The sequence below is a fragment of the Mus caroli genome, unplaced genomic scaffold (assembly GCF_978045245.1).
Source record: "Mus caroli unplaced genomic scaffold, Mus_caroli_1 scaffold_8, whole genome shotgun sequence".
Taxonomy (NCBI): domain Eukaryota; kingdom Metazoa; phylum Chordata; class Mammalia; order Rodentia; family Muridae; genus Mus; species Mus caroli.
The window spans coordinates 22,307,027-22,319,218 of record NW_028227263.1 but is presented as its reverse complement, the minus strand read 5'-3'; positions in this window follow the sequence as shown (position 1 = coordinate 22,319,218).

Here is a 12,192-nt window from a genome sequence, read left to right as displayed (position 1 = left end):
AATTTGTCCTTCCTCCTTCCCCATCAACTCTCCCCCTCCTCCCTCTCTTCCTCCCTCCCCTCCACCCTGCCCTTCCTTCCTCCCCTTCTGCCTCCCTTCTACCCCTTCCTCCCTTTGACCCTCCCCTTCCTCCCTCCACTCTGTCCTTCCCCCTTCCCCTCCTCCCTCCCCTCCACCCTGCTCCCCCTTCCTTCCCTTTTGCCTCCCTTTTACCCTCCCCTTCCTCCCCCTTCCCTCTATCCTTCCTCCCTCCCCTCCTCCCTTCCCTTCACTCTGTCCCTCCTTCCTTCCCTCTCCCTTCCCCCTCCCCCTTCCTCTTTTTCTTTTTCCCTTCTGGTAGAATTAACAATGTGGAGTGAAGGATGCCTGGGAGGACATCTCCAGGAAGGAGCCAGACTGCATTTTCAGAGACAATTGCCTCAGTCCTTTTTTATTTATTTTTTTTTTATTTTTTATTTATTTTTTAATATTTTTATTGGATATTTTATTTGCATTTTTTTGTTTTTTTTTTATTACATATTTTCCTCAATTACATTTCCAATGCTATCCCAAAAGTCCCCCATAGCGCCCCCCACTTCCCTACCCACCCATTCCCATTCTTTTGGCCCTGGCATTCCCCTATATTGGGGCATATAAAGTTTGCAAGTCCAATGGGCCTCTCTTTCCATTGATGGCCGACTAGGCCATCTTTCGATACATATGCAGCTAGAGACAAGAGCTCCAGGGTTCTGGTTAGTACATCATGTTGTTCCAACAATAGGGTTGCAGATGCCTTTAGCTCCTTGGGTACTTTCTCTAGCTTCTCCATTGGGAGCCCTGTGATACATCCAATAGCTGACTGTGAACATCCACTCCTGTGTTTGCTAGGCCCCGGCATCGTCTCACAAGAGACAGCTATATTTGGGTCCTTTCAGCAAAATCTTGCTAGTGTATGCAATGGTGTCAGCGTTTAGAAGCTGATTATGGGACGGATCCCTGGATACAGCAGTCTCTAAATGGTCCATCCTTTCATCACAGCTACGAACTTTGTCTCTGTAACTCCTTCCCTGGGTGTTTTGTTCCCAATTCTAAGAAGGTGCACAGTGTCCACACTTTGGTCTTCATTCTTCTTGAGTTTCATGCGTTTATCAAATTGTATCTTATATCTTGGGTATCCTAAGTTTTGGGCTAATATCCACTTATCAGTGAATACATATTGTGTGAGTTCTTTTGTGATTGTGTTACTTCACTCAAGATGATGCCCTCCAGGTCCATCCATTTGGCTAGGAATTTCATAAATTCATTCTTTTTAATAGCTGAGTAGTACTCCATTGTGTAAATGTACCATAATTTCTGTATCCATTCCTCTGTTGAGGGACATCTGGGTTCTTTCCAGCTTCTGGCTATTATAAATAGGGCTGCTATGAACATAGTGGAGCATGTGTCCTTTTTACCGGTTGGGATATCTTCTGGATATATGCCCAGGAGAGGTATTGCTGGATCCTCCGGTAGTACTATGTCCAATTTTCTGAGGAACCGCCAGACTGATTTCCAGAGTGGTTGTACAAGCTTGCAATCCCACCAACAATGGAGGAGTGTTCCTCTTTCTCCACATCCTCGCCAGCATCTGCTGTCACCTGAATTTTTGATCTTAGCCATTCTGACTGGTGTGAGGTGGAATCTCAGGGTTGTTTTGATTTGCATTTCCCTGATGATTAAGGATGTTGAACATTTTTTCAGGTGCTTCTCTGCCATTCGGTATTCCTCAGGTGAGAATTCTTTGTTCAGTTCTGAGCCCCATTTTTTAATGGGGTTATTTGACTTTCTGGAGTCCACCTTCTTGAGTTCTTTATATATATTGGATATTAGTCCCTTATCTGATTTAGGATAGGTGAAGATCCTTTCCCAATCTGTTGGTGGTTTTTTTGTCTTATTGATGGTGTCTTTAGCCTTGCAGAAGCTTTGTAGTTTCATGAGGTCCCACTTGTCAATTCTCGATCTTACAGCACAAGCCATTACTGTTCTATTCAGGAATTTTTCCCCTGTGCCCATATCTTCAAGGCTTTTCCCCACTTTCTCCTCTATAAGTTTCAGTGTCTCTGGTTTTATGTGAAGTTCCTTGATCCACTTAGACTTGACCTTAGTACAAGGAGATAGGAATGGATCGATTCGCATTCTTCCTCATGTTAACAACCAGTTGTGCCAGCACCATTTGTTGAAAATGCTGTCTTTCTTCCACTGGATGTTTTTAGCTCCCTTGTCGAAGATCAAGTGACCATAGGTGTGTGGGTTCATTTCTGGGTCTTCAATTCTATTCCATTGGTCTATTTGTCTGTCACTATACCAGTACCATGCAGTTTTTATCACAATTGCTCTGTAGTAGAGCTTTAGGTCCGGCATGGTGATTCCACCAGAGGTTCTTTTATCCTTGAGAAGAGTTTTTGCTATCCTAGGTTTTTTGTTATTCCAGATGAATTTGCAGATTGCACTTTCTAATTCGTTGAAGAATTGAGTTGGAATTTTGATGGGGATTGCATTGAATCTGTAGATTGCTTTTGGCAAGATAGCCATTTTTACAATGTTGATCCTGCCAATCCATGAGCATGGGAGATCTTTCCATCTTCTGAGATCTTCTATAATTTCTTTCTTCAGAGACTTGAAGTTTTTATTATACAGATCTTTCACTTCCTTAGTTAGAGTCACGCCAAGATATTTTATATTATTTGTGACTATTGAGAAGGGTGTTGTTTCCCTAATTTCTTTCTCAGCCTGTTTATTCTTTGTGTAGAGAAAGGCCATTGATTTGTTTGAGTTAATTTTATATCCAGCTACTTCACCGAAGCTGTTTATCAGGCTTAGGAGTTCTCTGGTGGAATTTTTAGGGTCACTTATATATACTATCATATCATCTGCAAAAAGTGATATTTTGACTTCATCTTTTCCAATTTGTATCCCTTTGATCTCCTTTTGTTGTCGAATTGCTCTGGCTAGGACTTCAAGTACAATGTTGAATAGGTATGGAGAAAGTGGACAGCCTTGTCTAGTCCCTGATTTTAGAGGGATTGCTTCAAGCTTCTCACCATTTACTTTGATGTTGGCTACTGGTTTGCTGTAGATTGCTTTTATCATGTTTAGGTATGGGCCTTGAATTCCTGATCTTTCCAAGACTTTTATCATGAATGGGTGTTGGATCTTGTCAAATGCTTTTTCCGCATCTAAGGAGATGACCATGTGGTTTTTGTCTTTGAGTTTGTTTATATTCTGGATTACGTTGATGGATTTCCGTATATTGAACCATCCCTGCATCCCTGGGATGAAACCTACTTGGTCAGGATGGATGATTGTTTTGATGTGTTCTTGGATTCGGTTAGCAAGAACTTTATTGAGGATTTTTGCATCAATATTCATAAGGGATATTGGTCTGAAGTTTTCTATCTTTGTTGGGTCTTTTTGTGGTTTAGGTATCAGAGTAATTGTGGCTTCATAGAATGAGTTGGGTAGAGTACCTTCTGTTTCTATTTTGTGGAATAGTTTGTGAAGAACTGGGATTAGATCTTCTTTGAAGGTCTGATAGAACTCTGCACTAAACCCATCTGGTCCTGGGCTTTTTTTAGTTGGGAGACTATTAATGACTGCTTCTATTTCTTTGGGGGATATAGGGCTGTTTAGATCATTAACCTGATCTTGATTCAACTTTGGTACCTGGTATCTGTCTAGGAACTTCTCCATTTCATCCAGGTTCTCCAGTTTTGTTGAGTATAGCCTTTTGTAGAAGGATCTGATGGTGTTTTGGATGTCTTCAGGATCTGTTGTTATGTCTCCTTTTTCATTTCTGATTTTGTTAATTAGGATGCTTTCCCTGTGCCCTCTAGTGAGTCTGGCTAAGGGTTTATCTATCTTGTTGATTTTCTCAAAGAACCAGCTCCTTGATTGGTTGATTCTTTGAATAGTTTTTCTTGTTTCCACTTGGTTGATTTCACCCCTGAGTTTATTTCCTGCCGTCTACTCCTCTTGGGTGAATTTGCCTCCTTTTGTTCTAGTGCTTTTAGGTGTGTTGTCAAGCTGCTAATGTGTGCTCTCTCTAGTTTCCTTTTGGAGGCACTCAGAGCTATGAGTTTTCCTCTTAGAAATGCTTTCATTGCGTCCCATAAGTTTGGGTATGTTGTGGCTTCATTTTCATTGAACTCTAAAAAGTCCTTAATTTCTTTCTTTATTCCTTCCTTGACCAAGGTATCATTGAGAAGAGTGTTGTTCAGTTTCCACGTGAAGGTTGGCTTTCTATTATTTATTTTGTTATTGAAGATCAGCCTTAGTCCATGGTGATCTGATAGGATGCATGGGACAATTTCAATATTTTTGTATCTGTTGAGGCCTGCTTTGTGACCAATTATGTGGTCAATTTTGGAGAAGGTACCATGAGGTGCTGAGAAGAAGGTATATCCTTTTGTTTTAGGATAGAATGTTCTGTAGATATCTGCCAGATCCATTTGATTCATAATTTCTCTTAGTTTCACTGTGTCCCTGTTTAGTTTCTGTTTCCATGATCTGTCCATTGGTGAAAGTGGTGTGTTGAAGTCTCCCACTATTATTGTATGAGGTGCAATGTGTGCTTTGAGCTTTACTAAAGTTTCTTTAATGAATGTGGCTGCCTTTGTATTTGGAGCATAGATATTCAGGATTGATAGTTCCTCTTGGAGGATTTTACCTTTGATGAGTATGAAGTGTCCCTCCCTGTCTTTTTTAATGACTTTGGGTTGGAAGTCAATCTTATCAGATATTAGAATGGGTACTCCAGCTTGTTTCTTCATGCCATTTGCTTGGAAAATTGTTTTCCAGCCTTTCATTCTGAGGTAGTGTCTATCCTTTTCTCTGAGATGAGTTTCCTGTAAGCAGCAAAATGTTGGGTCTTGTTTGTGTAGCCAGTTTGTTAGTCTATGTCTTTTTATCGGGGAGTTGAGTCCATTGATATTAAGAGATATTAAGGAAAAGTAATTGTTGTTTCCTGTTATTTTTGTTGTTAAAGTTGGCATTCTGTTCTTGTGGCTGTCTTCTTTTAGGTTTGTTGAGGGATTACCTTCTTGTTGTTTCTAGGGCGTGGTTCCTGTCCTTGTATTGGTTTTTTTCTGTTATTATCCTTTGAAGGGCTGGATTCGTGGAGAGATAATGTGTGAATTTGGTTTTGTCGTGGAATACTTTGGTTTCTCCATCTATGTTAATTGAGAGTTTGGCTGGGTATAGTAGCCTGGGCTGGAATTTGTGTTCTTTTAGTGTCTGTATAACATCCGTCCAGGATCTTCTGGCTTTCATAGTCTCTGGTGAAAAATCTGGTGTAATTCTGATAGGCTTGCCTTTATATGTTACTTGGCCTTTTTCTCTTACTGCTTTTAGTATTCTATCTTTATTTGGAGCATTTGTTGCTCTGATTATTATGTGTCGGGAGGTATTTCTTTTCTGGTCCAGTCTATTTGGAGTTCTGTAGGCTTCTTGTATGTTCATGGGCATCTCTTTCTTTAGATTTGGGAAGTTTTCTTCTATAATTTTGTTGAAGATGTTTGCTGGTCCTTTGAGTTGAAAATCTTCATTCTCATCCACTCCTATTATCCGTAGGTTTGGTCTTCTCATTGCGTCCTGTATTTCTTGGATGTTTTGAGTTAGGATCTTTTTGCATTTTACATTTTCCTTGATTGTTGTGCCGATGTTCTCTATGGAATCTTCTGCACCTGAGATTCTCTCTTCCATCTCTTGTATTCTGTTGCTGATGCTCGTATCTATGGTTCCAGATTTCTTTCCTAGGGTTTCTATCTCCAGTGTTGCCTCATTTTGGGTTTTCTTTATTGTGTCTACTTCCCTTTTTAGGTCTAGTATGGTTTTGTTCATTTCCATCATCTGTTTGGATGTGTTTTCCTGTTTTTCTTTAAGGACTTCTACCTGTTTGATTATGTTATCGTGTTTTTCTTTAAGGATTTGTAACTCTTTAGCAGTGTTCTCCTGCAATTCTTTAAGGGATTTTTGTGCTTTCTCTTTATTGTCTTCTGCCTGTTTAGCAGTGTTCTCCTGCATTTCTTTAAGTGCGTTATTAAAGTCCTTCTTGAAGTTCTCTATCATCATCAGGAGATATGCTTTTAAATCCGTGTCTAACTTTTCCGGTGTGTTGGGGTGCCCTGGACTGGGCGAAGTGGGGGTGCTGGGTTCTGATGATGGTGAGTGGTCTTGGTTTCTGTTAGTAAGATTATTACGTTTACCTTTCGCCATCTGGTAATCTCTGGGGTTAGTTGTTATCGTTGTCACTGTTTAAAGATTGGAGCAGAAGCTGTGTTCCACTCACCAGCAGTCTCTAAATCCTGCGGCGGGGGTCGTGGGTAGCTGACGGTACCCCGGTGCTGGTCCAGCCGGAAGAGGCCTGTGGTCCTACACAGGCCGTTTTTCTGCTTCGCTAACTAATGCAGTCTCTGCTCCCGCGTGCAATTTGATTGGAGCAGAAGCTGTGTTTCACTCTCCAGAAGTCTTAAGATCCTGTGGTGGGTGTTGTGGGTAGCTGGTGAGTGTCAGCCAACCCTGCGCCCCAGCTGCCCCGGTGCTTTTCTGACCGGAAGAGGGTTGTGGCCCTATGTAGGCCGGATTTCTCTCTCCCCAACCAGAGCAGTCTCAGGTCCCGCGTGATTGGACTGGAACAGAAGCTGTGTTCCACTCACCAGCAGTCCCAAAATCCTGCGGCGGGGGTCGTGGGTAGCTGGCGGGTGTCAGGCAACCCTGCGCTCCCGCTACCCCGGCGCTGATCCAGCCGGATGAGGCCTGTGGTCCTACTCAGGCCGGTTTCTGCTTCCCTAACTAATGCAGTCTCAGGTCCCGCGCAATTGGATTGGAGCTGAAGCTGTGTTCCACTCACCAGCAGTCCCAAAATCCTGCGGCGGGGGTTGTGGGTAGCTGGCGGGTGTCTAGCAACCCTGCGCTCCCGCTACCCCGGCGCTTATCCGGCCGGATGAGGCCTGTGGTCCTACTCAGGCCGGTTTCTCCTTCCCTAACTAATGCAGTCTCAGGTCCCGCGCAATTGGATTGGAGCAGAAGCTGTGTTCCACTCACCAGCAGTCCCAAAATCCTGCGGCGGGGGTCGTGGGTAGCTGGCGGGTGTCAGGCAACCCTGCACTCCCGCTACCCTGGCGCTGATCTGGCCGGATGTGGCCTGTGGCCCTACTCAGGCCGGTTTCTGTTTCCCTAACTAATGCAGTCTCAGGTCCCGCGCAATTGGATTGGAGCTGAAGCTGTGTTCCACTCACCAGCAGTCCCAAAATCCTGCGGCGGGGGTCGTGGGTAGCTGGCGGGTGTCAGGCAACCCTGCGCTCCCGCTATCCCGGCGCTGATCCAGCCGGATGAGGCCTTTGGTCCTACTCAGGCCGGTTTCTGCTTCCCTAACCAATGCAGTCTCAGGTCCTGTGCAATTGGATTGGAGCAGAAGCTGTGCTCCACTCACCAGAAGTCTTAAGATCCTGTGGCGGGTGTTGTGGGTAGCTGGCGAGTGTCAGCAGACCCTGCGCCCCAGCTGCCCTGGTGCTTTTCTGACCGGAAGAGGGTTGTGGCCCTATGTAGGCCGGATTTCTCTCTCCCCAACCAGAGCAGTCTCAGGTCCCGCGTGATTGGACTGGAGCAGAAGCTGTGTTCCACTCACCAGCAGTCCCAAAATCCTGAGGCGGGGGTCGTGGGTAGCTGACGGGTGTCAGGCAACCCTGCGCTCCCGCTACCCCGGCGCTTATCCGGCCGGATGAAGCCTGTGGCCCTACTCAGGCCGGTTTCTGCTTCCCTAACTAATGCAGTCTCAGGTCCCGCGCAATTGGATTGGAGCTGAAGCTGTGTTCCACTCACCAGCAGTCCCAAAATCCTGCGGCGGGGGTCGTGGGTAGCTGGCGGGTGTCAGGCAACCCTGCACTCCCGCTACCCTGGCGCTGATCTGGCCGGATGTGGCCTGTGGCCCTACTCAGGCCGGTTTCTGCTTCCCTAACTAATGCAGTCTCAGGTACCGCGCAATTGGATTGGAGCTGAAGCTGTGTTCCACTCACCAGCAGTCCCAAAATCCTCTGCCTCAGTCCTTTTATGCATCATAGTCTGATGGCATTACCAGCAGGTGCTGAGGTGGGAAGTGGGGCATACACAGAGGAAGCAGGTCACTGTAAGCTTGTGTTCCAAGGGATCCTAGACTTTGTTGCTTTCTCTTGATTTCCAGCTACCATGATGTGAACAGCTCACACCCATCCCTTGCTCCCACTGCTATGAAATGATGTTCTTCCTATGCACATGAGGCTAACCAACCATGGACTGACCCTTCTGAAACCATGAGCCAAAATAAGTCTTTCTTCATGTTAGTCAATTTTGGTTACAATGATGTGAAAACTGGTAATACAGCCTTTTTCTCTGACCTTTCTGAGCTTCAGAGAATGGAACTGAAGTTAAAGATAACTGTCAGCTGCCATGTGGGTGCTGGGAATTGAACCCAGGTCCTCTGCAAGAGCAGCAAGTGCTCTGAACTGCTGAGCCATCTCTCCAACCCCATCTGTCTTTTGAGTCTATCACTATGTCTGTTGACCTTGCTTTCAGATTCATCTCTGCCTTTCCTTTTTCTTGTCTCAGCTTTAGCTAAAGTTGTTTTCACCATCCTTTCTTCTGGGCTATTTACTACAGGGATCTCGGATACACTATCCTTTCTTCTGGGCTATTTACTACAGGGATCTCATACACTATCCTTGCCTTAATCTTTGTTCTTTGTCAAAGCATTTCTATGAGTGATCTTAAAAAAAAGAGGAACTTGATTTCTTTTTCCTAGTGCAAAATATTTTATTGTGTCTCTTGTGTCCAAGAGATTTTGGCTTGTTCTCTTTCTCTATAAACCCACCCTGTCCACTTCTTTATCTTGCTTATGTAGCTTCAAATGTCCCCACCCTCCTTTCAAACCATTCTTTTGTCAAAGCCTGCTTTGACCACTCTAACTCTGGTTTTGATAAGCCTCTTGCTCTGGGTCTCAGTATGTGGGGTATCATCTTCCCAGAGTCTCTGTCTACAGTTGTTTCTTCATTGTTTTCACTAGAAAATGGTATTCTAATTTTTATGAAATAATTCTCTTTTTATTTTCAACCAATGAGATTATGAATTTGATGAGAATAAAGATCAAGAATGTCAGATGTAGCAAAATAAGCATCAAACCAGAAACAACAACAACAATAATCCAAGACATACAGTTAAACTTGAATTTCAGAGAAACAATGTGTTGCTTGAGTCCTCTTCTCCTGCCCAGCATCCCCCTTGGGGCAATGGATGAGAAGACACAGAATCAATGGCTCAGACTCCAGGAGCAGGTGAGAATGAGGCAGCAAGCTCATTTATTAATTCTCAGGGAGTGCCCTTTATACCCTCCACCCATGTCCTATTGGTCCCAAGCAGGCGTGTCCTCCAAGTGACAGCTCCTGATTGGCTGTCATTGTTGCATCACTGATCTCTAGGTTCTCAGACAGGCTTCAGTTTGGCTCCCCTGTGGAAGTTGCTTCTGCAGCTGCTTGGCCCCTGCTTGGTGAAAGTGGCCTCCTCCTACAACAATGAATAAGAATTTGGTCTAAGTATGTTTCAAGAATGGCAATAGATCAAGGAACTTCACATAAAACCAGAGACACTGAAACTTATAGAGGAGAAAGTGGGGAAAAGCCTTGAAGATATGGGCACAGGGGAAAAATTCCTGAATAGAACAGTAATGGCTTGTGCTGTAAGATCGAGAATTGACAAGTGGGACCTCATGAAACTACAAAGCTTCTGCAAGGCTAAAGACACCATCAATAAGACAAAAAAACCACCAACAGATTGGGAAAGGATCTTCACCTATCCTAAATCAGATAAGGGACTAATATCCAATATATATAAAGAACTCAAGAAGGTGGACTCCAGAAAGTCAAATAACCCCATTAAAAAATGGGGCTCAGAACTGAACAAAGAATTCTCACCTGAGGAATACCGAATGGCAGAGAAGCACCTGAAAAAATGTTCAACATCCTTAATCATCAGGGAAATGCAAATCAAAACAACCCTGAGATTCCACCTCACACCAGTCAGAATGGCTAAGATCAAAAATTCAGGTGACAGCAGATGCTGGCAAGGATGTGGAGAAAGAGGAACACTCCTCCATTGTTGGTGGGATTGCAAGCTTGTACAACCACTCTGGAAATCAGTCTGGCTGTTCCTCAGAAAATTGGACATAGTACTACCGGAGGATCCAGCAATACCTCTCCTGGGCATATATCCAGAAGATGTCCCAACCGGTAAAAAGGACACATGCTCCACTATGTTCATAGCAGCCCTATTTATAATAGCCAGAACTGGAAAGAACCCAGATGTCCCTCAACAGAGGAATGGATACAGAAATTATGGTACATTTACACAATGGAGTACTACTCAGCTATTAAAAAGAATGAATTTATGAAATTCCTAGCCAAATGGATGGACCTGGAGGGCATCATCTTGAGTGAAGTAACACAATCACAAAAGAACTCACACAATATGTATTCACTGATAAGTGGATATTAGCCCAAAACTTAGGATACCCAAGATATAAGATACAATTTGCTAAACGCATGAAACTCAAAAAGAATGAAGACCAAAGTGTGGACACTGTGCACCTTCTTAGAATTGGGAACAAAACACCCAGGGAAGGAGTTACAGAGACAAAGTTCGGAGCTGTGATGAAAGGATGGACCATTTAGAGACTGCCGTATCCAGGGATCCATCCCATAATCAGCTTCTAAACGCTGACACCATTGCATACACTAGCAAGATTTTGCTGAAAGGACCCAAATATAGCTGTCTCTTGTGAGACGATGCCGGGGCCTAGCAAACACAGGAGTGGATGTTCACAGTCAGCTATTGGATGTATCACAGGGCTCCCAATGGAGAAGCTAGAGAAAGTACCCAAGGAGCTAAAGGGATCTGCAACCCTATTGTTGGAACAACATGATGTACTAACCAGAACCCCGGAGCTCTTGTCTCTAGCTGCATATGTATCGAAAGATGACCTAGTCTGCCATCAATGGAAAGAGAGGCCCATTGGACTTGCAAACTTTATATGCCCCAATATAGGGGAATGCCAGGGCCAAAAGAATGGGAATGGGTGGGTAGGGAAGTGGGGGGCGCTATGGGGGACTTTTGGGATAGCATTGGAAATGTAATTGAGGAAAATATGTAATAAAAATATTAAAAATTAAAAAAAATAAAGTTTTCTACCTAAAAAAAAAAAAAAAAGAATGGCAATAGAACCTGACCAATACAGATAATGATGCTTACAATCAACCACTGCACTGAGCACAGACACTCCAATGGAAGAGTTAGAGAAAGGACTGAAGGAGCTGAAGGGGTTTGCAGCCCCATAGGAGGAACAACAACATGAACCAACCAGTACCCCCAGAGCTCCCAGGGACTAAACCACCAACCAAAAGAGTGCACAAGGAGGGACCCATGGCTTCAGCTGCATATGTAGCAGAGGATGGCCTGGTGGGACATCAATGAGAGGAGAGGCCTTTGGCCTTATGAAGGCTTGATCCCCCAGTATAGGGGAATTCCATGACAGGGAAGCAGGAGTGGTTGGGTTAGTGAGTAGGGGGAGGGGGAATTGGATAGAGGGGGTTTGGGAGGGGAAATGAGGAAAGGGATAAAATTTGAAATGTAAATAAAGAAAATATCTAATAAAATAAAGTAAATATTCAATCATTAAAAAAAGAATGGCAATAGATCATACTTTTGCAAATTATTTTATTTGTGAAGTTCAAATTTGACTTCTCAATCTTTATTTTTATCTTGTAACCTCATCTCTAGTAACCCTTAAACTCCTGACCCACAGTTAGGAGTTTAATGAGCATTGGTTCAGTGTGGGGTAGGTGAACTCAGAGGAGGCAGTGACCTCGGGAAGGACCCTTTGCTCCGCTGTCCCCTGCATCTTTTTAGTTCCACTCAGTCATCTGCCTCCATCCCTGACATACAGCAACCACTGACATATTTGCTATTTCTAAAAGTTTATGCCTTTGAAAATGTTTCTTAAGTGGAATTATAAAACATGCATCCTTTTGAGAGTAGCTTTTTCTCTTGTCAGTGCAATGCCCTTGAGAGCTGTTTAAATTGTATCAATAGTTTATTGATTTTCATCGTTGAGTGGTACTCTGCGTGGTGTTCCAGGGCATGGTTGTAGCACTG